We start from the raw sequence: 27,398 nt of genomic DNA on the forward strand, positions 1-27,398 counted from the left end.
GTACGTGTATATATATATTGAAAAATTCCGTGTATATATGAAAATTTGAGAAATTCCATGTATATATGGAATCTTCGGATTTGCAGGAAACAAATATTATTGTACTATACGTTATGTCATTTCAATGAAAATCGATGGCACATGATATACCTCCACAATCAAAACTTGCATCGTCTGTTTTTTTCGCTCGGAACAATTATTTTTATTCGTATATATACTTACCTTTAGGCACACACACACACATATATATATATATATATATATATATATATATATATACACGTGGATATGATTAGAGTATGTACGAATTATGTCGACTGAAGATGAAACAGACGTTTGCTCGTGTTTAACACCCGCCAACTTGAACGCTAGAACGTCCTCATCACTCGAGCGAACTTCTGAAGACAGAGGGGAAGACAATGATGAGACGCGAACACGTTAATAATCTGACGTTACTTCCGTTGCGTAACAGACTACACTGTTATTGTACTTTGTCACATGCGAGTGATCTAATAAAAGCTATAATGCATTGTTATATATTTTTAAACGATAAGCCGTTTGTCTTTCTACCGATCCCCTCGCGAACGGAAGAGTCCCCGGCTCGAGATTTCCGTTCTACTCTATGTTAATCCTGCAGACTTCCGTTGAACTTGAATGATCAACGGCACGCATTTCAGAGAACCTACTTACGCGGAGTTATTATTATTGTTACCTCTCGGTACTCACAGATAATTACTTGTCGCCATTTTGTCGACGCGTTAGGAAGTCCTCAATTGAGAATGACCAAACTTTCCCGATTCTTTGCTTTCACGAGCAATCTCTATTAATTATGTAACTCACTCGACTGCGAGTAGTGCGAAGTACTGCGGCAAACAAATGCGAAACGTCTGATAATTTGATACGTTGATAATTTAGCCGCACTGTGATTGGCTCGTCCGTGACCGAGTCGTAACCATGTCTTAAAGGACATGGAGCACATATCGATGTTTACACACTTCCCGGCAGCCGATCAAGATATTTCGTAGCCGGCATCGCGGCGACGTGTGGCCAGCGATACATCAATATTTCCAGGTATTTGTCATTGTTTACGGTACAGCATGTTTCCAATTTTAACCCGAGCCTGACTCGCCGAGAATAAGGAGAGATACCCGAGTCGAGATTACAAGTCTATCCCGCTGATCCATAGGTACGATAACACAAGGATCAGAAATAAGAAGGTTTTTCGTTTACTTCGTTTCGTTTGATCTAGCCGTTATTCTTATTAATTACATACATCGAGTTATTCAATGTTTGCTTATCGTACGTTTCTATCTATACGGCTGAATAAATTACATGATTAATGTACTGTTCATTGGATCTGAGAATAAAGATCACACGCGGATAGTCCATCGTGATAATTGGTTATTGAATAATTCCGGAATACGCGTGCATTTTCAAGTTTCCTCAACGCGGAGGAAACTGCGAGCGAGTAAATATTTATACAACGGCTGGCTGCGCGACAATAGCCCGCGGATTGACATGTATACCTCGGGATCCTCTATTAATCTTTCAAGTCGTCGGCGATATTTCCGGCACCGGTACAAAACTAAAATTTCCACACTGGTAATTTACACTCGCTGGATAGTCTTTTGGAAGCAAACCAGAAATACCGTGTGGGTATATACCGGCGATCATGCCGGCGCGTATTTATTCGGGCTCGACGCGACCCTTGTTATTTATGAACGACACGTCGAAGATAGCGACGCGTAATGATCGTTGCATAAAATTAACGGTACACCGGATAGCGATAGAGAGGTCCCCGCGACGGGGGCCGAGGACGGGGGGAGTGGAAGCGGATAGGTGAAGAAAGAAGTCACACACGGATATTTTTGTGATACTCTCTTTTTTTATGAATGCACAAAACATTTTAATATAAACTTAAAAATTCGTACAACAATATGAAAAATTATAGACTATTATACACATGTATATATATATATATATATATATATATATATATATATATATATTTATATTTATATTTATATGTCGTACTTTTTATTTTTTCCATTTTCCAGGTTTATCAATATATATATATTTATTTATTCATTTTATTTATTTGTTTATTCATCTTTACTATATATCTTTTTTTCCTTATTAACGGGATGGAAAACTTCCGTCTCTCACTAAGTATATGTATATTATGTATATGTGTATATATTATCATGTACGCACACGCATGCATACATACATAGGTATGTATGTATGTATGTGTATATATGTGTAGATACCTATATATGTGTATATATAGGTATGTATTAATGTAGAAATATAAAGTGGACCGTTGCACGGCCCCGCGTCGCGTCTTACAATCAGAGTGCGTCAACTCGCTATAATCCAGAGACAATAATTACACATCGGTAATCGGTTGTTACTCACGGTAATGCCGACAATAATCATAACAACGATAGTAATTAATAGATGTCACATGGTACGCGCGTAAATTCATCTTATCACGTTAACAACGTTAGGAAGGTGTGTGTATGTGTGTGCGTGTGTGTGCGTGTGTGTGTGTGTGTACATGTGTGTTTCACGACGATATAGGGTGGCGAAAAGTTTCGGCGCGCGTCGTCGACGTCGCACTCACGCTCGTCGAAGTTTGCGGACGTTCCAACGTCACGCGAATGTCCCGCACATTTTTGCATACGTGTCGTTCACGTGACGTCGGTGCGCACGTGTGTCGTGTGCGTGTGAGGTGACTAGTGACTAGTGTGCGCGCGATGTCAAGTCCGCGTGCATCTCTCCGAGAGAGAGAGATGCGGAGATTTTTCCGGATTTCATCCCGTGTGTTTTCTCTTTCTTTTCTCCTCCCCCTCCCCCTGCCCCTTTCCCCACCCTCTCTCCCCTTTTCGTCGGCCGCGCACATCGCTTCGTACGTGTACGCTGCAGTGACGTAGATAGAACAGTAGTAGTAATAGTAGTAGTAGTAGTAGGTACGTTAACACACATCATAGATAGAGACATAGATTAGGCCAAATCCCTTTCTTTCGCCTTTCGCGCCACACTTGATATGCGAGTCTCTCGGTTGCGGTCGTGTCGTTTTGTCCGGTTCGGCACCTGACGCGCGCAGGTGTATCCTTTCGAACGATGCGCCTGTAACTTTGCTGTAACCGCGGAAACGAGATACGAAAACGCTCGCCATCGGGAACGACGTCAAGCAAGGTCACACACAGACACACACACATACACACACACACATACACACACACACGCGCGCGCGCGCGCGCGTGGTTTCTCGGCATTCCGCGATGGCAGGCTCCGCGAGGATATTCGGGATACACAACAACAGTCGAAGAATACACAATTATGTCAAAACGCAGAAACATATATCGAGAAATGAGGAAACGCCGCGAATGATCCCTCTCTTAATCCATTTCTTCCCAAGCGGACATTTTACTATCGACTTACCTTTTGCCTAGAAAAAGTAGTTGAGCAGCTCAAAATGTTACAAAACTGTGATTCCCGAAGGTAAAAACCTTGATCTCTCAGAATCCGTGGTGATTTTTCCAAAATTTTCAACGGGAAATTAAATATGGCGGCTAAAACATTAACAAAATTCTGGAACGCGCAAGTACTCGTTTCCTATGTTTTTAGAGTCGCTGAATAAGAAAATTAAGTTTATTTTTTATTTTACAAAGTGGCTGATCCGATATGGCGTCCAAAATGAGAAAAACTTACCGATTGAAGGGAATGTAGTACGCTATATGACATTCGCGATGTTATTCTTTTATTTCTGGGAGTGCAATACAGTTTGTCATTTCAAGATGGCGGATGAAAAATGGCCGCCAGAAAATAAAGAATGTCTGAAAATGATAGATATTACGTTTTTCAATTTAGGTGATGAATAATAAAAAGAATGAAATAATAAAGTAACGTTCGTTCCAGAATTCTTGTTAATGTTTCGGTCGCCATATTTAATTTCCCGTTGAAAATTTTGGAAAAATCACCACGGATACTGAAGGATCAAGGTTTTCTCCTTCGGGAATTATAATTTTGTAATATTTTGCGCTGCTTGACTAATTTTTGGAGGCAAAAAAGGTCAATCGATAATAAAATGTCCGCTTGGGAAGAAATGGATTGAAAAACAAATCGACTTATCTCACGTCACGTGAGATTCATCCACTTTGGAATCTACGCTTCTCGTCTCATCGATTCGCGCGCCGGCCTTTCCCGAATACAGAATGTGACGGCGGAAGAAATGCCCAAGACGACTCGGATCTGACTCAGCTCTTGTCACAATATCGCGGAATTATGCGCTACGATTTCGGGGGGGGGGGGGGTATGAACAAAATGCGCGCGTTAAAGGGCGCGGGGAGCCGAAAGAATACACCTCGTATACACGCATACTTTTTTGCGGGTGCGCGGCTGCTCGATATATCGCGGTCCTGAAAACTCCACTTTCCCTCGGTCGACGTCCGTTTCGTGTACGACGCTTAGAATACGCTACACATACAAAGAGCTTTACGAGTAAAGAGGAGAGGTATGTCGTTGTGCTGTTATCAGGCTCGGATGGAAATACGGAGAAGCGGGCTGTGTGTCTGTCGGAAGAACATTGCAGCCTAAGAGCAGCGGCGCGATGAGCGAGCGAAACGTTCCCCCGATCGGGCTGACTTCCCTTCCGGAGGGACGAAGGAATCGACCGGGAGGTGGAATACGATTCGCGAACGAAAGACGGCGCGATAAAAAGCGCCTCCCGCTGCAAAAATCGCTCGCAGTCGCAGCAAGTTCCTCTCGCGAGCGTATCGTCTTCGCGCTTCCTCCGTCCGATCGGACGGATCGGAGGTGTGGCGCTCTCAAACGCGGGACTCCCCCGGCTAATGCTGAACTGAGCAAACTTGCAATTTGCGCGCACATACGCGCGCACGTGTAAATTTGCATATTGCTTCCACGTAATTCCCACAATTCCTGCCCCCCCACCCGCGAATCCGCGCCTCGCGATCCGCGGGGAAGCACGAAAAGCGGCTCTCGCACGCTCTCCCGCAGCCGTTACCTCCTTCGTTTTAGCGTTCCCAGAATGCCGCCTCTATCGGCGGGCTTAATTATTCAGCATACGGTGGCTTGCCTCGAAGGCGGTCTATCGATCGGATTTTTAACTAGTTCGCCGCGCGCCGCGGAGCCGCGCGCCGTATGCTTTCTAATCGCGCAATCGTGTTCCGCCGCCGCGTGTTCCCTTTACACTTTCATGCAGTTTCCGGCCGCCCCCGTGAGACACGCGTCTATAGACGTCGACCGACCGGCTGTGTGTGACTAAAAAAGTAGACTGCGACGAACGACGAACGACGTCGCGCGCGTGAAATCATACCTCCGACCGGGAACCGGTTTGCGCTCGCGCGACGCGAGCCGATTTTTCCCTCGATTAGCGCGTCGTCTCCTCGGCGAGGACGTACACCCAAAGAAGAATGACACACCTAGCAGCGGCACGCTGAAAGAATATCGCGCGCGTACGCGCGATATTACATATCAAAAGGAGACGAAAACGGTCTCCGTCGACGAACGGTACTCTCTCTCTCTCTCTCTCTCTCTCTTCTGTTTCTCTTTCTCCCTTTCCTCGCTTCTCTCCTTCCCCGCTTTTGCCGCGGGACACCGCTCTCGCGAACGACGAGCGGGTGTCATCAGCGGCCCGATGTATCCTTCGCGAGGACGCGGCTCGCATATAAAGCGCCGTTCGCCTCACCGCCGCTCGTGCCGAGGTTGACTCGCGACCGGGAGAAATCCGGCCTAACGAATCGCGATGATCGCGCGGGGGCAGAGGAAACGAAGGCTTCCGAAGACGATTGATTCGGGCCCGGAAGGCGAATCAAGTCGCCGCCACAAGCGGTGGGGGGGGGGACGCTCTCATAACGGCGAAGCGACGCGAATCCTCGTCGGAGTCGCGATCGGATCTTCCTCGGGACGACGACGGCGGCGGCGGCGGCGGCGGTGTTTCACAGAGTCGTAATTACATCTAGATAGTCGATGATCGCGAATGATCGTCGCTCGCGCTCCGTCAAATCTTAATCATTAGCTATAACGTAAGATCATGTACGAGGTGTAGCTGCGCTGTTCGAGATCGCTCGATTAATCAGCCGCCCTTGAGCAACGCGTGTCGTGCGTCGCCGCTTAATTAATTGATCTTGTCGCGAGGAGAGCGAGAGATCTCATGTCTGCAGCCGTGTGCTGCTCACCTTTAGCCTGCCGAGCGCGCATCGTACTTTAATCCCTCCGTCTCGTGTCTCTCGCTCCGTCGGTGGTCGGGCAAACTCTTCCTGCGATGCGGTAATCGCGTCGGGACGAACATCGCGAGCGCGATTACCCGTGCGTGCACGCACGTGCGACGGTGTCGCAGCTGATTGCTCATTACCACGCCGATTATGCCCGCCGATCTTTCTTCATTCCCGAGCCTGCCCGGCCGTCCTTATCGCGGGCCGAGGAAGCGACGCGACGCGACGCGAGGGCGGCTCGCGATCAATCATGGCGCTAATATCACGCTAATAACACTGGCTATCGAACATTGTTACGTCACACTCATTAATTCTAAAGAGATCGCAATTTAGATGTAGGTAGATACGACACCGAGAGATCGAATCGAGAGACGGTAGCTCGGCTTAAGAATAAACGATTACAGCTGGTAGATCGCGGGTCTCTTTCTCTCTCTCTCTCTCTCTCTCTCTCTCGCGCAGCCGGGATCGAATATGAAGAGGACAAGACGAGAGAGAATCGCGCGCGACCGATCGCTATCGCGTCGAGGAACGATCCGAGAAAGCGAGATCGCTCTACGCGATCGCGACTCGCGGAGAGATGTTTCCTCCTCGATGACGTCGACGGTCCCTCCGTCGATTTGCCAAACGATCCTTATTAACGCGACATTCCTCGGAATCGGTTCTTCGACACGGCGCTTGACTCGATCGCGCGCGCGCGCGCGCGCACGCGCAGAGTAAAGGGATTCACCCTGCGGGTCCCACGGATTCGACGCCATTGCGCCCGTGGCAGAAAAAGGGCCGCGGGGTCCGACCTCGCCATACTTCTGCCGAGTCTTCTCGCATTGGAGAACGCAGAAGCGCACGTCGTCGGTCCCCTCGAGCGGCTAACACGAGCCATCGCTGTTTCTCTCTCCACCTCTCGCATTTCTCTCATTCTCTCCCACTCTCTTTCTCTTTACCCCTCCTCTCTCTCTCTCTCTCTCTGTCTCACTCGCTTTTGCCATCCGATACTGTGACAAGGTGAATGCTGATTAAGCGCAGCGTGAAACGCCAAACGGTCGAGAGTCGCTTGCGACATCTGCGCTTACGTATCCTGCACGGCGCGACTCGGAATCCTGGCCGAAGGATGAACGGCTGATGGCGCGCCAGGGGCACGCTCGATCGCGTATTCTGCATTCGGGGAACCGTATCGATCTCTCTCTCTCTCTCTCTCTCTCTCTCTCTCTCTCTCTATCTCTCGCGCGCGAGTCGCGATTTTCCTCGCGCGGGAAATCCCGCGGGGCGTCGCGGATCGCTCGCGGTCAGACGAGACCGCCGCCGCCGGGTCCTTTTTCAGTGGATTTATTCGTCGGGCCGCTCACGAGGAGCGCGGGAAAGGACCGGTTCGGAAATGGGACCGAAGGGCGGGGCGGATTAGACGCGGAGAACGCTCTAACGTAGGCTGTCGTAGAGAAAGCGCAACGATCGAGCGACAGCGCGGCGCGAACCGCGCGCTGCGATAATTAGCGGGCTAAAGCGAGACGGGCGAAAGTTGAAGTCGAGAGCTGAAGGTTCGATCGATCCCGCGCGATCCGATTCACCTGTCGCCGTTTCGCCGTGCCGCGCCGCGGCGACAGAAACATGCCCGGGTCACCGAGCTCGTTTTACAGCTATTTACATAATGTACTTCGGCTACATTTGCGCGTAATACGTAACGATTAGTAATACTGACGGTTTAGTTTCAACGCGGCTCGCGCGCGCGCGCACGAGATTCGCGCCCTAAGATTAAATCGGAGAGGTAACTCAACCGTACTGAGCGCGCGCGCGCGCGCGCGCGTGTGTGTGTGTGTGTGTGTGTGTGAGCGAACGCAGGCTCTTACGGCCACACGGCTGTGTGTATGGAAGAAATAACGCGCGGATACCGTCATCGATATCGACTGAAGTGCGAGGAACGCGCAGCCGAGATGCCCCCCGAGATCGAGAGAGGAGTCGAGCGCCGTGAAAGCGCGCGAGTAGGAAAACGCCGATTAAGGAAACTGAGATCACAGTTCTAAAAATAAACGACCTCGTCGGAGGTGCAAAATTCAGCGCAGCGAGACCTCAGTATCTCAAGCGCGAATTGTGTCACACGATGTCTATTACAATCGTATTTGTCAAAATACGTTGCAATTAAAATATATTATATAATCGTCGCAACAATGTTGGTTATGATTAAAAGGTGAGACTCGCATTCGTGAGGAATAAATTTGGAGCTTGACGCTGCTCTTGCGTACTCGACTCCTCTCTCTCTCTCTCTCTCTCTCTCTCCCCCCCCTCCCTCCCTCCCTGTCCCTCTCTTCGGCCGAGACAAATGATGTAGGCAACGCAACAATGACGACCGCCTAATTAGCATCTGCTCGTTTTCACCGAGCGAGCGGAACAAGCCACACCTTTTGCCGGAGTGCCGGCACGAGTGACGTTATTGCACTCGCGCGCGAGGTGCGAATACGAGCGTCGCAGCGAGCGGATGATTAGCTTGGAAAGCATTCGTCGTCGGCAGAGAGAAATCGCCCGACAAAGGGACCTCAACACCTTGCGCTCTCGCGTGCACCTCGATCAATAATTCACCGCCAGCGTTCCGCGCGCGAGGGAGCACCGCGCGAGTCGTTTATCAGCGTTTAGCGCGCGGCTGATTGTAGGTAATTCGTGGGAGCGCGCGCAAGATACGCGTCGAGTCCGATAACACACGCGCCGAAGGCGTAATCGTTATTATGAAAGCGATGTTTCATAATACACGCGCGATGTCGCGCGATACGCGAGGATAAGCGACGGCGTGATATTCGTGGAAGAGAAAAGTTCACCCGCGGTATATATTCGCGATTAGCTCAGGTTTAATCGGGTGTTATTCCTCAAAAAAATATCTTCGCTCCGGCGGCGGAACTTTTCACTTTTTTCATTCTTTCAAAGAGAGAGAGAGAGAGAGAGAGAGAGAGAGAGAGAGAGAGAGACAGAGAGAGAGAAATTGAATTTCTTCTTTTCGTCGCAGGAGTGACCACCACCACCACCACCACCACTACGCTCCACGCGTTTTCGCGACGCGGAATTTCTCCGCGCGCTGAAACTGTCGCTGCGTTCTTTGGCACTTGGAATTTCGCGTGCTGCGCCGTGTAAATTTGTCTCGTTCTCGCGAGACACGAACAGATTCTTCTTATCGTTTACACTCGCCGCAGCGATGTAGCTTTCACCGGTACGCCTTGATCTCTTCTTCGGCGTGACGTCGATCGCGATTCGACGAGTCCGTTTGGAGCTTCTTGCTAACGCGGGAAAACTCGTCGCGGGAAATCGAGACACACGCGTGGCTTCCCCCCCTCCCTTCCTTCCTTCGTCCTGGCGGCGTGATACGTATCTCGCAGATACGCAAAGATTCTCGCTAAACACCCACGTCCCCGTAAATTTACGATAGCGTAACAATATATATGCATTGATTTACAAATCTTTTTTTATACTTATACGTTTATACGCGCGTGTGTGTGTGTGTGTGTGTGTGTGTGTGTGTATACCTTGCGGTATACTTAGAAAAGTAATTCTTACGTGCTACATATATGAGTAACGTACGGATCCGTGAAAAAGAATCCAGTCGCCGTGCTCTCGCGGCCACGGCCTCTATTGTATAATCTCTCTTTCATCTCTCTCTCTCTCTCTCTCTTGTTCTGTGCTTTCCTTTCTATCGCTCGCCTCGTATGTGTGTGTGTGTGTATGTGTGTGTGTGTGTATGTGTGCGTATAAGTACGCCGGTATGCCCGCATGTCCACCACTTTATGTCAGGTGGCCTGCGCAGGAATATGCACGTGTATGTCCCGTCTCGTGCAGTTAATAAGATCCTGAGGATTAAGAAACGCTCACAGAGACACGTACCGTTCGGTTGAACGGCACGACCAGAAACTCCAGGCGCGATAGCAATTAAATATAATGAGGCAATCTAATGGTAATGATGGATCAAATCGTACATGATCGTTAGTTTCTTTTGATTAGCAAGTCAAATGGAACAATCGATCCATCTATAAGGTATGAACGGACGGGAGAGAGACGTGTGTGTGTGTGTGTGTTTGCATGTATAGACTTGTGTTAACAGACGCCACGCAACGTTGACGTTGGGCGAGTTGTAACTCGTGCACGACGACTGATACATTAATTACCATTTCGCGGGATATTGCCGCAAATTAAAGTTACGCTCTCACACGTACATGTACGTGTGTAAAGCTCCGGTAAAGTGAGGGCTCTTGGAATTTTTGCCGTGACCGCAAATTCGAAGCGCCGAAATCTCTTAATCCACACAGCGGATCAACCGCTGAGTGTAAATCGATATGCAGGTCGCGAGATCGCTTTACGATTGCCATTTGGCAGCTGGAGTTCCTGGCCGTTCTCTCTCTCTCTCTCTCTCTCTCTCTCTCTCTCTCTCTCTCCTCTCCTCCCTTTCTCTTCGGCCGAGAGAGCTGCTCGGTTGATTTGTATTTTGATTTCGTGACGACACAATACAGGGATACGCGAGACTGACGGGCGGATAGGCAAGTAGATATACATATACATATAAATTTATAAATAAATAAATATATATATATAAGTACGTAGGTAGACACACACACACACACACAGAGAGAGAGAGAGAGAGAGAGAGAGGGAGAGAGAAACACGGAGTTTGGAGTATAAATATTATACAAGGGACACACATCCCGCGCCGCCCGGCGGAAGAACGCTCGTCACGCTCGAAAAGTCGCGCAATCGATCTGTCGATTTCTCCAGACCTCTCGCGATCCGTCACGCGCGATACCGCGAGCATCGTTAATTGCATCGTGGGCTAAATATCCGAGTAAAGTGAAGAAATTTCGCACGTCGTCGCGAGTGAGAACTTTGAACTCGCGCGAATCTCCGTGATAGTGGCCGGCTGTTCCATCGAGAGTAGACAAATCGCGACGAGCCGCTCCTTTCGATTCGACCGCGGCTGCAAACGATCTCGCGTAGTCGCCGAGCAAGAAGAGAACATTCGATTTGCATGCTCGCCGGTAATATATCTGGTCCTTTCCTCCCCTCTCGCTTCTCGTTACATCGCGTCGACTGAGAGACTCGGCAGACGTTAGCCGACTTGATAGTCGCCGAAGCTCCTCTCCACGTGTATACCCATACATATATACTTACGCGTATACCTTCGCATAATTCTAAAGGTACATAGCCTACGGCGTATAATAAATAAGTGTCCTCTTAACGTTATTTTAGAATATAAAATCGAATATATATATATATATATATATATATATACATATATATATATATTATGTGTGTATGTGTACGGGTGTGTGTGTGTGTTTATATGACAGCACAAAGTACTTTTTGAAGCGACGTAAAGTAGATCATTCAGCATTCGCCACGTTGTACACATGTCGCATACATACACGTGCGTGGACGTGCAAACACCACGAGATGCATTCGTTACGCTCAAACTCTCCACTCTGTCTCGCACGATCGTCCCAACTGAATAATCACTTTCGCTCGCAACGACTTTCTCCCCCTCGTTCTTCCCCTTTCGTTGCTTCTTCTCTCTCTCTCTCTCTCTCTCTCTCTCTCTTTGTGCGCCCCAAGTAAAAAATATAACTCGCTTATCTCATTCTTCACTCTAGCTCTCTCTCTCTCTCTCTCTCTCTCTCTCTCTCTCTCTCTCTCTCTCTCTCTCTCTCTCTCTCTCTCTCTCTCTCTCTCTCTCTCTCACTCTCTCCTTTCACGCATTCTGCCGACACAGATATCGACAAGTAAGTTTTAGAGGTATATAAGTATACGTAAGAGTAGGAAAGATGAAAAACGTGTCTCCTTGGCCGTTGGTACTTAATTACCCCTCTTCTCTTTTATACTCTTTTAAACGACAGGTTATATAAGAAATACTGGTTCTTTTTCTCTCTCTCTCTCTCTCTCTCTCTCTCTCTCACACACTCTCTTCTTTCCTCTTCTTTGGTTTAGCTCGTTTTGCTCCTTTTCGCTCCGCTTCGCGTGCTTCCCTATCTATGTTTCCTGAAACAGCTCGATCGTTCCTTAATCTTCGCGCACGAAGACGTCGCACGTATATAATTCGCAAGGACGCGAATGAATGTTGCGTCGCCGGGCTATCCGGGATTAAGCTAGAGCGCGAATACACGGATATCCTACACCGCTATCGTAACTATAATTCGCGAAGCAAGATCCGATAGCGGCACGCGAATTTTAAAATCAGCCTGAAATACCATATGCGCTGGCGCGCGCTATTGTTCATCCGAGTGCGTGGGTTCGTCGAGTCATCGAAATTGGAAAATGCGGATATCGCGTTCCACGTTGATATCGCACGATCAAACAGCAGACATCAAATCTATCTGGTCATTCGAGCCTCTCGCACGCAGCGTGCGATACGCAGGGTGCGTCGGCCTGTGCGCATTGTTGCAAATGCACCGTTTTTGCAAGCGCATAATTCCCGAAAATCATAAATCTGCGGACGCGCGGTCGGCTCTTGCAATTCAAATAACCGACAAATCTATCCTGTAGAATATAACAGATTGTAAAACGCGCGGTTTTCTCCCGCGCTTGATACCGCGGCGCGAACTTTCGGTGCTTGATATCGCGAGAAAGTAAGTCAACTTTTTCAGCGACTATCAATCAGAGGAATAGAAATTACAAAAGAGGAAAAAATGTTCCAAACAGTTAAGATTATAAAGTGTCACGTAGAAACGTGGGTTTTTTGCGAACGCATCTTTAAATCCTGCACCTTTTGGCCTACTTTTATTTTTAACACTGGCCGGAGCCAAGAATAAGAATAGGACGCGTCAAGAGAAAGGACTCCGAGGAGTGATTGCAACCGTTCGTCACTCTGCGTCTGCAGTTTCTAATCTTCGATGCTTTATCGGTTATCATTTATCGACAAGCTACGAGAAAATTATATACTTCACATAAAGCGTCGGAAGTTAATAGAGTAATAAGCATAATCTCTCTCTCTCTCTCTCTCTCTCTCTCTCTCTCTCTCTCTCTCTCTCTCTCTCTCTCTCTCTCTCTGTCTCTCTCTCTCTCTCTCTCTCTCTCTCTCTCTGTCTCTCTTTTTCTCTCTTTCTCTCTCCGCGACGTGCGCTATCGTGTGTGAATATCGCGGACATAAATTTTATTCATCATCCAATAACTCCTGCGGCGGAGTAACTGCGATAACCGCGATACTTTAATTAGCTTGCTCGCGCGTTTGCTCCGTCCCGTAACTCTTTCTCCCGGGGCAAGAGAGAATGACGTAACGCGAGCAGATAAAACGCGACGAAAATGACTCGAGGAAGCCGAAAGAAGGAGGCCAAGACGTTTCCATACGCGCAGCGCTCCGCTACAACAGAGTTGCACACCGATATAGACACACAGAAGAACACCGCGCCGTCTACACTTGCCTTAAATAACAACATGCAGCATCTTTTTTATTCAGTAGCTTTTTTATTGTTTTAATTATAAAGAAGTAACAAAGAATAATAATTTTATGATATTATACCGTACACGCATTCTCTCTCTCTCTCTCTCTCTGCCGCGCGCTCGCTCTTTCTCTTCGCATTCGCTCTCTCGCTCTCTCTCTCTCCCTCTATGTATGTATACATACACACACACATACACACACGCACGCACGCACGCGCACACACACACACACACACACACACACACACACACACACACACACACACACACACGTGTGTGTGTGTGTATATATATATGTATATGTCAATATTATTTAATAGATATACTCTCATTCACATATTAAATATTATGTGGCAAATATATAGATAAAGATCTCGTCTACACCGCTCGCACATCGTAGACAGCGACTTTGCCAAGAGGACGCGTCTCCATCTTTCTCTCTCTCTCTCTCTCTCTGTCTCTCCCTCTTTCTCTCTTCTCTCTCTCTCTCTCTCTCTCTCTCTCTCTCTCTCTTTCTCTCTCTACGCCGTTTCCGTATTTACCGATCGGCCATCCGCGACGATGCAGCCATCGTCCCCTCGAGCGGAAAACTTTGCGAGCACTGGGCGCGGAACTCTTCTCACCTGGTCTCACCTGGTCTCACGGAGAGACGCGACGTTGGGAGAACGCGCAGTGCCAAACACTCGGCCGGAAAGTTTTCTCGAGGAGGGTCGTCGCGCAGCTGAGCGAAACGCTGTTTCCGCCGTGTTCGCCTTCGTTCCTTCGTGACGATTATGACTGTTGGCAAATTTCTTTCTATCCCGTTGCGCGATTATGCACGACGTGTCTCGTACGGACGCGACAATGCAATTTCACACGAAAGCGGACAGATTCTTCTCTTTTTTTTCCTTTTCCTTACGAAATAATTCACCGGCGAAAATGAGGTGGAACCGCGACCCGGGGGAACACAGTCGTCTCGCTCAGCTCCGCCGAAAGGGAGGGAGAAAGAGAGAGGGGGGGAGAGAGAGAGAGAAGCAGAGAAAGGGAGAGGGAAGAAGAGAGAGAGAGAGAGAGAGAGAGAGAGAGAAAGAAAGAGAGAAACGATGCTCTGCTCTCTGGGTGAGTGTCCTCTCGCTCGAGAATCCGCTACTGGATGTTACCGGAAGTGCGTCCGTCCGTCCGGCACTCCAACACACTCCGCACAGACATCATTAGTGACTCGAAATCGCCGCGACTAACCACATATTGACGACGAGGGCGAGCCCGACGATCGAGGAGAGCTCGGAAAGCCACCCTGAGCTCTTCGCGAGGACGACGAGGTCCAAAATCGTTATAAATTATCGTCGGCAATAAATCCTCGAATGTAAGAATCGTCGTAAAAACGCGCGTCGCGCACACCTCGAGAAACGAGCGTCTCAAACAAACGCGAGACGCGCTAAATAATATTTCATATAGACGGCTGCAACTTCTTCCCCTTCCTTCCTCCCTCCTCTTCCTCTTTTTTTTCTCCTAAACATTTTTATTTTCTTAAAAAGGCGGGATTTCAACAAAAATCTCCCTGTGTAATACGGTCTACTAAAGTTCGCTAGTAAAATTTATAAAGACTCCCCGAGCCACTTTCCGGAAACACCGACGCCGCGCGACTCCTCACGCGACACCTTGCTGATGTTCATGTGTGTATGTGTGTGTATGTGTGTGTGTGTGTGTGTGTGTACGCGCGATTACGTTACTTAGAGTAATAATAAATCACAGTAGGCCACTATATATCGAGAGAAAGTGGTACGTCACTATGATATTGTTACCCGAGAAATTTTAGTGCCACTGCGCTGGTACCATAAATATTTCCATTAGCCAATAGTCATCGCGACAAGAGATCCAAGAGATCTATCCCGTTGCTCGTCCGCGCAACTTTGCGCCGGCTTGGGGGCTCTCGCGGAGATTTTTACACCTATATATAATATATGTGTGTGTATATATATTTCCATTAGCCAACATTATATTTATTAAGTTTTGCTCGATCGCGCGCTGCTGTTGTCCGTAACTCGGCGCCGACCGCGCTCTTTCGAACGCTTTCCCTCCCTCTCCCTCTCTCTCTCTCTCTCTCTCTCTCTCTTTCTTTTCCCACGGGGGGTGGTCGCGCCGTCGCGCTCGCATTCTCCCTGTAAATCCATTAGAACGCGTATGGACACATCGGCGGAGAGATACGCCGGATAATTAGAGCGCCGAGATTTACGGTCGCGGACGCGAGCCCGCATGAAACGCGTCCACCAAATGAACGAACGAAACGACCGTGTTGTGCGCGCATCCGCGCGCTAATGTTTTATCGATAGCGGCCATCGGCTGCGCGGCGCGGTGCGGCGCGACGATTTCAGCGCGAGTGCGATATTAACGTTTCGATAATTACGTTTAACGTTACGCGAGCCCGCAAGCGCGCCTCGGAATCGCCGAGAGTTTCGTATTCCCGATAAAATTTCGCAACCCGGATAATATCGCGAGCGACTTTTACGAGGAAACGAGGACGCGCGCCCGCCCCGAGTCGTCCCGTTGCACACACACACACACACACACACACACACACACACCAGCGGAGTTTCCATTATTATTCGCCCGATGAATTTCCCCATTGAAATTTTACGAACGCTGTATTCCCTCGGCGCTGAGCTACTCTCTCTCTCTCTCTCTCTCTCTCTGCGGTCGCCGATCGTCCAGCCGATCCCCGTAAGCAACGTCTCGCAACATCTTCAAACGTTTTCTTTTTGTTTCCTCTGTTTTTTTATCTCCAAAGAAAAACATCGTCCAAAGGATGTCAACGTACAAACGTGTTAATTCGTGTCTCTCAGGGCGGTTCCGGCGATCGCTGCAGCGCGATTTCCCGGCTCTCCTCGACGCTGCCCGCACATCTCCCCCTCGTCGTGCTCAACTAATAGAAAAGTCGACAACATTGAACTATATCGAGAATTATCACCTAGACTATAAAATTCCAACAACTAATTGGGCGCCCCCTAGCCAAGAAACTAATGTGTACTAATACCAGGCGCCCTGCCCTTTCACCTCTCGCCGACGACACCGTCCTGGATCCATCGTTGCCGAACGTCGTCGAATGTCGTCGATCTCTCGTCCGTTCGATCCCGATCTCACGCGCAAAGTCTTCAGGACTTTTCACTTCCCCCCCTCCCCCCTCTGGCTCCTCGTTACTTTTTTAAAATTTAATCTAAGATTTAAAGCGCGCGCGCGCGCGGGGGACTTCCGAATTCCGTCGTACAAATCTCTTTTAGCCTACCGCACTAAGCTTTACTCGCTGCTCGTGGTACGTATCTCCGGTCCTAATTCGCTTATTAAGTACCTAATTAAGGGCTACTTGAAGGTCCGAACGGCCGCACCCGGCTGCTCTCATTCGCCTCTAGCGGAAAGTCCTAGCGAACTGTTCCGAAGAAAATCTCGCGAGATCTACGCACTCGCTCTCGGCTGCTTCTCTCCTTGTCTCTTCCTCTAATCGCGCTCTCCGACGATCTCGCCGCCGCCGCCGCCGCCGCCGCCGCCGCCGCGGCTGGATGGCCGCTCTCGGTGTCACGCAGGACTAATAGTGCGACGATTTAGGCCCCGCTAGAGGGTCGTTCGAGGAGGATCCGAGTCTCGGCCGCGGCCAACGACGCGCGAACGACGAGAGATCGGCACGACCGACGCTTTCGATCCAGGATAACGAGTCGATCGGCTACCACCCTCGTCCACCGTGCTTGCATGAGAAACTAAGAAAGAACGTTCACGAAAAGTGTACACCTCTTTCTCTCTCCAGCACATACACGCACACATACACACGCACGCTCGGTCTTTCATACCCTTCTTCACACACAGCGCACACACGCACGCACGCACGCACGCACACAAGTCTCTCACGGAGACCCCGTCGCATCTCTCTCCCTCCTTCAGCGCTCCTCTCACCTCCCTCGTTCTCCCGTGCATGAAACGAAATTTCTTGAAACTTCTCGACGGATCTCCAAGCAGCTTCGCGAAAAGCCACGGGCCGCCGACTCAAGGATGGAGGCGAAACACTGCGAAATGACAACACGTCGCCGCGCGCGCACGCGCGTTTTGATTTATTTACTTTCGACAATCGCTGCCGCGTCCGTGCTCGCGCGAGCGCGCGACGGAGGACTCTCGTCGCTTCATCGAGTCCTGCCGCGAGAGTAATCGGCAACGCAAATGCCGCCGCCGCCGCCGCCGCCGCCGCGTCGTCGTCGCTGTCTGCCGAGCTCGACTCGAGAGAGGAGGACTCGAACAGACGGCGCTTGGGAATTCGAGATCAATTACGAGCGATCAGTTGCTCGCTCACCAGACGGATTATACCCGTCGCAATTATTCAGATACCGTCGCGGTTAATTCACGATACGACCAAACACGTCGCACCGCGGCGGCAATTCCGCGCGGGACGCGCGCCGAGCTGACCGCGCGAGCGTTCTTCTTGCACGCGCTCGCGAGCGAACACGAAATTTCACCCTCGACCGCGTAGGACTTTGCGCGAGGACCGGCCCTTACCCGACGCGGGACAATTCCGCCGGATGCTTGCGCCAGTCGAGAAGAGAGAGAGAGAGAGAGAGAGAGAACAAGTCGTGATCTCGCGGCGAAAGGTATCGCGCGGGAAAAAATGTTTGGTTGGGTGGTGAAGCGATTTCCCGGCGGAGGACGAACTCGGCTCGGAAATTCCGCTTGAAGACGCCGGGATTCCGTCCAGATCAGAAATGATCGGAAATCTCGATCATTTGGACTGAATTCTGCCAAGCGGTCCAAGCGGAATTTCGGAATCGTTCATGCTTCTCGCCAGAAAGAGAGAGAGAGAGAGAGAGAGAGAGAGAGAGAAAGAGAGAGAGAAAACGTTTCTTTCATTCCAACCAAACACTCTCTCCCGTGCGTCGCCCGCGAGAGCCGCGGTGACGCTTCTTCTGCGTGTGCGTGATTTTCTCTTTCGGAGGGGGCAAATATGCTCTTCGTTTAGGGGGTAAATTTTGATGCGTTCTCTTCTTTCTCGCAGTGACTGACGGTGATTATTCGGACGATAACGCACGGAGTTTGGCTCTCGCCGAAAGCCGCGGTCGAGGGTAGCTCTAGAGTCTAACATGCAACTTTCTTACTTATTCGCTGTCCGATCGTGTGTTTGCTTGCTCGAAAAATAATAATCTGATTACTGGCTATGCACGACTCTAAGTCGCTTGCGAGGTTATCCAATAATGATCCGCGGTCGGCTCGAGATCGAAGGCCGAGCGCGCGCTTCTTTCGGAGGCGTTGCGCACTATTCTCACTATGTTATCAGCAATGTCGCCGAGAACTCCCGACAATACTTGAGGTCTTGGCGAGGTCTCGACGGCGAAATGAGAAACTGGTACAAAAAGACGGTGTAATTAATATTTAAAATATGTAATAATAAACGAAAAAGCACTGACAAGCTGCAAAATACATACATACAGAGAGGTACAAATAATCGGGAACAAAGTATAAATTCTCGCGGGATTGGCGTGTCGTAGTAAAATTAAATTGTATGTGTGTGTGTGTGTGTGTGTGTGTGTGTTCAGTAGTACGCGTATATGCGCATACGTGTATATTCATACGTGTGTTACCATTCGCATTATAGTTTTACAAACGTCGCATACGCGCAATGTATGCCGCTCTTTTCTATTTCTTTTTTTTCCATAGTCGTTTCAATAATCTTGGCGTCGCTCTCGATCAACGAAAGGACTATCAGCGACTGATTAAGTATCGTCAGTGTTAATTAATGCGTCACGTGGGTCTCCCTTTTCTCCCCTCTCGTTTTGAACGTTTTCCTTCTTCTCTTCTCTCTCTCTCTCTCTCTCTCTCTTTCTCTCTCACATTCTCTCTCTCCCTCTCGCTCGGTCTTTCTTTCTCACTCGCCGTGCGCATTACACTGTCCCGTGACCCTCTTTTGTATGCTTTCGTTATTTTATATATGTATATATATAAAAATACAAAAAATAATTTACAAAATGATATTATAAGTTATATTACACGCGAGTTTCGATATCAATATTTTCGTGTCGGAGCCCCTTAGTCGCTCGACAAATTTCAAGAAACGCCTCATCGTCGCTTCGTGACACTGTTAAACAAAATATAATGTAGCGATATATGTATATTTATATATAATCGATATTTATATTAGGTATGTATTTATATATACATATATATATATATATTATTATGTGTAATATATATATATATATATATATATCTATATGTATATGCACGTGTCTATGTATATACGGATTCACGGGCCGTAAGAAACAGAAACAAATCCATCATTAACAGGCTAATCTAGCTATCAAAAACCACTGTATTATTAACAAAAATATATATTATATATAATATATATAGTAGTATATATATATATATAGTATTTATATATTATTTTCTTCGACGCGCACGCGACGCGCGCCGCTATATAATCAAATATCATACAAAAACAACAATAACAAACTATCAAAAAGAAAGGTGAATGATAAATCTTATAAGCAAACTACAACTATAATATTCATATATATATATATATATATATATATATATATATATGTATATATATGTATATGTAGGTAAAAACGACGGACGCTACCGTCGGGTCTTCGTACAAAAATAAAGGAACAAAATCTAAAGCCAACAGAAAATACATCTCTCGATCATACAAAAAGGAAAAAAAGAAAAAAAAAGGAGAGAGTGGAAAGAGGTAAAAGGTAAAAGGACGGGAGAACAAAGGGGAGGAAACAAGGTTAAGGTGAGAGAGAGAGAAGGGACCTATATACAGATATACATATATATAGGCGCGCGGTATATGAGTGTGTATGCCTGTGTGTGTGTGTGTGTGTGTGTGTATGTGAAAGTCTCTTTCTGAGATGATCGGTAATCGTAACAGTAACAATCGTAAAAAGTATACACATACATATATATATGCGACGTGTAATAATCAATAATAGACGTGCGAAAAAATCAGATTTCTCCCCGTTTCTCTTCGCTTCCGCACCGAGGAAAGAAAAAAAAAAAAAAAGAAGTAACCGAGGCGAACAACGAACACGTATCTCTTCCCCGTGCTTCGCACTTTTCCGCATGCATATACGTATTCATTCATTCATTCATTCATTCATTCATACATTCATTCATTCGCGCACGCACGCACGTATATCCACACGGCGAATCTTTCGCTTCACGCATCTTTTTCTCTCTTTCTCTCCCTCTCATTCTCACGCTCATTCACTCGCGATGTTTTTTTCTCTCTACAAATGGCGTGGGTTTGGGGGCTTTGGAATAGGGGCAATTAACAGTTACATTTAGGATGCACTTATACGTAGTGTAACGTAGTTTTTTTTTTCGACACCGAGAGTGTGACTTGGGTAGGGTACAAAAAGATCTCGCAGAACTCTTCCGTCTCCTCGACGTGGCCCGAAGGGCACTTTCCGCCCGTTTCCGCTCGGTGCGCGACTCGCCGCGGCGAGAGACATGACCGATCCTCTCTGCCTCCCTCTTCGTGTGCCCTTTCTCGGTCCTCCACCCTTTCGAGCCACCGAGTGACTCGCGCGACCGAGCAGGAAACGAGCGATCGCGCCGAAGAAAGTCAGCTCTACTGGAAGCTCTCCGGAGAAAATCAGAGGACAATGTTTCAGCCGGACGACCTACCTTCCCCTTCCGCCCTTTCTTCCTTTCGTAGCAAATTTTCCTAAAGTCCCCGTCCGGGGGGAAAGCTGCATTTTCCTTCTCGTGCTCTCTCGGAGATCTTCCGCCAGCCGATCTTTCATCGTCGCCGCCCTTCTTCTTCTCGTTCTCCCTTTCTCTTCTTCTTCTTCTTCTTCTTCTTCTTCTTCTTACTTCTCTTCCTTTCGCGGCCGCTGCATTTGAAAGTGCAGCATCGCGCGCGTTAGGTGTGTGTATATATATATAATATATATATTTATATATATATATATATATGTATATATAATATATAATTATATATGTATATAGTTTACATTCAGCAAGTAGTTAAAGTATTGAAAAATATATATGTAATTAATTACAAATCTAATTATCATCCTCTCTTCATAATTCATTACTTGGTAGAATAGTCGATAGTTTCTTTTTTTTGGGTCTCTCTTTTTGTGTACATCGTGTAAATGTGTCGTGTGGGGTGTGTATACGTGTGTGTGTGTGTGTGTGTATATGTGTGTGTGTGTGGTATGTGATATCTCTGTGCGCGACGCGGATAACATCGAGGTATGCTCGGCTTTCAGCTCGGACCTTCGTTTTTGTCTGTCTCTCCCTCTCGCCTTCTCCTCTCTATCTGGAACAATTCCGAGGGAAGAAGACCAATTTCCTTCCTTTTTCTCTTTTTTGATTGATGACGGCATCGCGCTCGATATCTCCGCGACGCGCACTCTCGATATACACGATCTCTTTTTCGGCTTGCCGCAGTCGCTGCCCGTCACACATTTTCCTCGTGTTCTACCGTTATAAATGTAAGAATATATATTATGTCATTATATTGCAGAGTGTTTGTTTATCGCTACTTTACACGACGTTACCACGGTTATTTGTATTTTTTTTTTTTGCCATTTACGTAAGAGACAATATCGATCGCTATAGTTTATAGACACATGATACTTTAAAGACAGATTACTGACTTTTCTTTATTTATTTATTTATTTTTTTTAGTAAATTCTCGTATGTACCCGAGTGACTTCGAACGAGTGTGTACCTGTGTGCGTGTGTATGTGTGTATGTTCACGCGCACGTGTTGGCACGCGCCAGCTTGCAAGCTTCCTTCCTTGCCTGTGTGTTTGTGTACATATGTTCCGTCGACCGTATATGTCACTTTTATGTGTCGCCGTGTGTGTGCGGCCTCTCCTTCTGAACTTTCCCTTTTAACGAATACATCCATTACGGGGTGTGTGGAAAACTATGCGTAATTTTTTTTTCCTTGCTTACAAAGTGTTCATTATAATCGTATCGTAAACGTATATAATACTATATATTTTTGTGTATCTCAATGTATGCTCTATCAATATTTAATTAGTTTCGCTTAACTTTTCTCTCTTTCTCTCTCTATCTCTCTCTCTCTCTCTCTCTCTCTCTCTCTCTCTCTCTCTCTTTCGCTTTTCTCTCTTTCCATCGCTACTTGCCTTCCTTTCGCGTTGATCCGCGCCGCTCTACTCGCGCGTGTTTCGCGCCTCTACTTATAGTATCACTGTTTTTTATTCTCATCTCCTTTAGTTTCACTTTTGTTTGCTTTAAGAGTATACATCGTGTTTGATTCTTCGCTAATCTGAGCCTCTCGTCTCAAGCCGAGATCCATTTGATTGGCGACTTATTGCATTGTGAGTTGCCACTCTCACTCTCTCCCTCCTCCTCGCTCCTCTTGTGTTAATCTCGCTTTCTTCCTCTCTCCTCTCTCTCTCTCTCTCTCTCTCTCTCTCTTGCTCTCGCCGTTTCACATTTTGCGCTCCGTCTTTCCTCTCATCTCTCTCCCTCTCTCTCGCCTCTTCCCATTTCCGTCGGCCGGTCTGCGCGACTTCTCGCGAATAACGCCGCGCGCAATCGTAAGTCGACGGCGACGATCTCTGTGAATCCCGGTCGCTATTCGTATTCGCACGCCGTGCAAAAGTCCGCGCGAAACCCGTTTAAAGTCTGCAAAGTTCCGCGGCTCGCGGGCGCGACGATGATTTTCAAAGTTTCCCATCCGCGCCATCGACTTCTTTTCACCCGTCGCGTCCCCGCCGAGAGACTTCGCGTCGTCGTCGTCGTCGTCCGGTCCTAGAGTGTCAGCAAAATGCGAGCACGGGCTCCATCGAAACTTTCGAGATCTCGTCGGGGTGTCTTCGTACGCGCCCACCCTCGGGACTCGCAGCCCCCGCCGCGACGTTAGTCGCAACCTCCAAGTCACGCGAAGGATGAACCTGCTGCGTGAATGGGAATCGCTCGCGGGCGATTAGAAAAATTACAAGAATAACACGCCGTGCCTCGCGTCCCGAGCGCGGAAACGGGAAGAGACGCACCTACACCCTCGACGCGAAGAAAAAGAAATCATCGCAGGATGGACCTTGGATGGAGCTTGCTCGCTCGCTAGCAAGCTTGTCCTGCGAGGCTCGCTGACAGGTCGCGGTGCGCGAAACTGGTCGCTCGACGCACAATGGCTCGAGTGCGTATCGTTGCTGATAAACGGAAGCTAAAAGGCTCATCGATCTCTGCGATGCGACTCACGAGAGACGGCCGTGACCTCGTGTTTGCGCGAAATTAATCGGCGCCAAAGTGCTCGGGACTGATACCGATACCGATAATAACACGTCGCTCCGACTCGAATTCACTTCTTCTTCAGATTTCCCCTCCACGAAATTTCCCCCGTAGCCTCCGCCAAAATGAATTCCAATTGGTCTCTGCGATCACACCCCAGCGGTAAGGGTCGAAACGACGAGACGCGCGATGAAACGCGATCAACAGCAAACGACAAAGCGAAACCTTATTGCACTTTCGCGACGCAGAAAAATGTATCGCGGAGGTCGACCTGCTCGGCCGTCGATACGCACGTCGAGGCACTATGCCGTGTAATTCAATCAACCCCGGCATCCCCTCCCCTCCTCCTCCTCCTCGTCATCGTCGTCCTCGTCCTCGTCTCGACCCTACTCTCCCCCTCCCTCCCTCTTTCTCTCTTTTTCTTCGCATCTTCTCGTCTCGATTTCTCTTTAACAATAGCAGGTACTAGCATAGCTACCACAGTCGTACGTATCGTTAATAGTTACAATTAACTTTAGATATTACTAAAGGGTTCTGTTCTTCGTCAGCGTCCCCCTCGCCTCTCCACGTCTCTACCCTTATTAGTTCCGCGGTTTTGTAAATTGTTTGCACACCCCCCCGGGCCCGCCCGGAGACCGCCTCGCCGCGCGCGACTTCCCCCTTCCCCCCACCCCCCCCCGCGTTCTCGAGCCGACACGCTCGACTAAATTTCAACTATGCTTCATCTTGGACCGAAGTATCGTATAAAAAATGATTCGCCAGCATCTCGCAGTATAACGCGAGTGTGACGTCTCGAGATTCCGCTCCCGCCTCGAGCGAGAATCGACGGCGAAAGGAACTTCCCTCCCAGGGCCGACGACACGCTCTACGCTCTACGGGAGGAACGGGATATCTGGGCCCCAACCGTCGAACTCCCCCGACCCGGCCCGGGCCGGGTCTGTACACACCCACACACCCACATACACACACGCACACGCACACACGCACACACACATACACGCATGCACACGATGACTTACAAAAAGGCCTATACAAAAGTCCGTAGGAAAGAACGACTAAACAACATACGTGTGCCTCTAGTGGAGTAGAGTTTTACGTTATACGAGGAGACATTTGACACGCTACTACGAAAGTACAACGCTACATGTATACGATGATATATACCGACACGCTAACGAACATTGTGGAAATTGGTAGTAGTCTACCAAGGACGGGGAGCAGGGAGGGGGCGGGCAAAGAGAGACAGGACGCGGGGCTCGACGGTTGACGCGCGCGCGCGCGCGCGGATCGAGACGCCGGCGGTCTCCGGTGCGCGGGCCGGTCTCCTTGCGATTTGTCCCACGACCACAGGATTAAACACACTTTTTGAATACCTTTTTAGCACCTAGTGCCCGCGGCCCGCGGCTCGCGACACCTCCGCCGCCCGTCGTTGTCGGTCGCGCCGCCGGCGCGACTATACTCGTCGGCGAGGCTCGATCGTATCTCACCGATTCGCGCATAAAACGGCTGGGGAGGGGGGGGGGGGAGGATGGGGGGAGATGGAAATCGAACACGCGACGGAGACTCTCCCGGTTGGAAAATTTGCCGCTCTGGAAGATCACACACCCTCGGGCCGACGAGCGGTGGAAATTTCTCTCTCGCGTCACGCGTCGGGTCTGTCTTGTTGTCTCTTTCTCACGAATGTCGCCATTCCCCTTTTTGACGACGACTCCGAGCGACCCCGAGCGAGGTGTGAAATGTCGTTCGGATCGATCTCGCGTGGAAAACGACGCAGGCGGGTAAAATTGCTTCGAATAATGGCGGATCGAACGCGATCTTTTGGGGCAAGTCGCGCGCGCGGCGCAGAGCGCGTTCACGTTAAAACGCCGCCCCGTGTTTCTCTTTCTTTCTCTCGTTTTGTAGGCGGTTCTCGAGGAAGGAAGACGGTTCTGACTAGTGTAAGAGGAATTTTCGTTGTGAAGCGTTGCTTTGGTAGTCGCGTTTGCATTGTACCCAAGAGTTTGTAGTAAAATAGCATTATGAAGCGAGGCTTCGGCGACGTTTTAAGAGGAACGCTCTGCGAAGCGGACCGATCGCGAACTCGACTCGACCGAACGTGTGGGAGGAAAAAAAAAAAAAAAAAAACCGCGACGAAAAAAGAAAAATCCTCGTGAAATTAGTATGTACGCGTCGTCACTCGAACGCGACTGCGACGAATTTTCCGCGAACCGAATAACGCGGCTGTGCGAAAAGGTAGATTGATAAGCCGGCCAAGTTTTGGTTGTCCAAACTTGGTCGAGGGAAAAAGAATAGGGAAAAAGAAATCGATCTGCGAGGCGCGAATCGGATGAGCCCGTCGCCTCGCCGACGAGGACAATAACGCGCGGCCTGTAATTACGTAATCATCTAATTAACCTCGTGAACGCTAAGCGGCGACGTTGCCCTCTCGAACTTGCTCCGCCCGCCGTTTCTTCTTCTTCTTCTTCTCCCCTCCTCCTCCTCTACTTGGCTCCCTTTCTCTCTTTTCCTCTTTCTAGCAATCTTTGTACTCTCGATTCTGTTTCCCACCACCGCGAGTAACCTCGCGGTGCTTGAAGCGACACTTTCGAAAGAAATTCAACTTTGAGAATCGCGCGCTTAAACTGACGAGAGGAGATCGATGACGCCACTCTCTGTCTCTGTCTCTCTATCGCACGCTCGCGCGCGATTGAAGCAAGTTTGCGGAGACCGGGAATCGCTTTTGCATAAATAATTGATCAAACGCGATTGAAATGGCGACAGCGAGAAAAATGGCGGGCTGGAGAAGCCGCGACGGTTGAAACGCGCAGCGTTCGGCGCGAGGAGCTGTTGCCGAGTTTAACGATTCGAAGAGCTTTTCCGACAGCTCGGAGGGTCATCGACTCCGGATGTCGAATCGAAAGGCAATATCTCGAAAGGAAATCGATTCCCGATGGTTTTTCTACGGCGGAGCGGGAACGGGCTCGCTGACGCAAGCGAGCAAATATCGAGAGGCCAGCAACGAGGCCACTTACGTTCCTACGAACACACCGGCTCTTTTGCTATATCTCGCCCTCTCTACTATTTCTTCTTCTTCTTCTTCTTCTCCTCCTCTTCCTTCTCCTCTTCCTCTTTCACTTTCCCTGTTCGTCCCCTGCATATCATACTCGCCGTCATGCACACACACACGCATACACTCTCTCTCTCTCTCTCTCTCTCTCTCTCTCTCTCTCTCTCTCTCTCTCTCTCTCTCTCGTTCTCGCTCACTCTCGCTCACTTTCTCCTACATTCTACTGCATTTATTATAAAAATAAAATGTAAAATCGTACCGAGGACGAGTTTTCCGAACGGTATAAAACTGCGAGCTCCAGTATTATCACTATACTCACGAAGGAGAGATCGGTCCTTCGTGTCCTGATCGCGTTGTTTTCTTCTCGCTCTATCTGTTGTCTCGTGCGAGTGAACGGGCCGTCTGTCTTTCTCAGCGTAGCTTCGTAGCTCTTTCCTTTGTGTGTGTGTGTGTGTGTGTGTATGTGTGTGTGTTCCTTTTTCTCTTTT

General features: G+C 48.7%; 1 protein-coding gene and 1 long non-coding RNA gene across 2 annotated transcripts in view; both read right to left on the minus strand.

The window, feature by feature from the left end:
* Window positions 1-275: 275 nt before the first annotated feature.
* LOC105187892 (uncharacterized) lies at window positions 276-1,215 on the minus strand. Its single transcript, XR_850160.3, has 2 exons — window positions 727-1,215; window positions 276-398 (listed from the first exon to the last, which is right to left on the minus strand). It is a non-coding gene; the product is annotated as an uncharacterized LOC105187892 (long non-coding RNA).
* Window positions 1,216-22,161: 20,946 nt separating this feature from the next.
* LOC105187921 (protein Tob1) overlaps window positions 22,162-27,398 on the minus strand; it is an 85,861-nt gene continuing 80,624 nt past the window's right edge. Inside the window, exon 5 of the mRNA XM_025303975.1 lies at window positions 22,162-27,398. This exon is cut by the window's right edge and continues 2,153 nt beyond it. The gene's annotated coding sequence lies outside the window, so the exon portion shown is untranslated.

The sequence above is a fragment of the Harpegnathos saltator genome, unplaced genomic scaffold (genome assembly GCF_003227715.2).
Source record: "Harpegnathos saltator strain DR-91 unplaced genomic scaffold, Hsal_v8.6 scaffold58, whole genome shotgun sequence".
Taxonomy (NCBI): domain Eukaryota; kingdom Metazoa; phylum Arthropoda; class Insecta; order Hymenoptera; family Formicidae; genus Harpegnathos; species Harpegnathos saltator.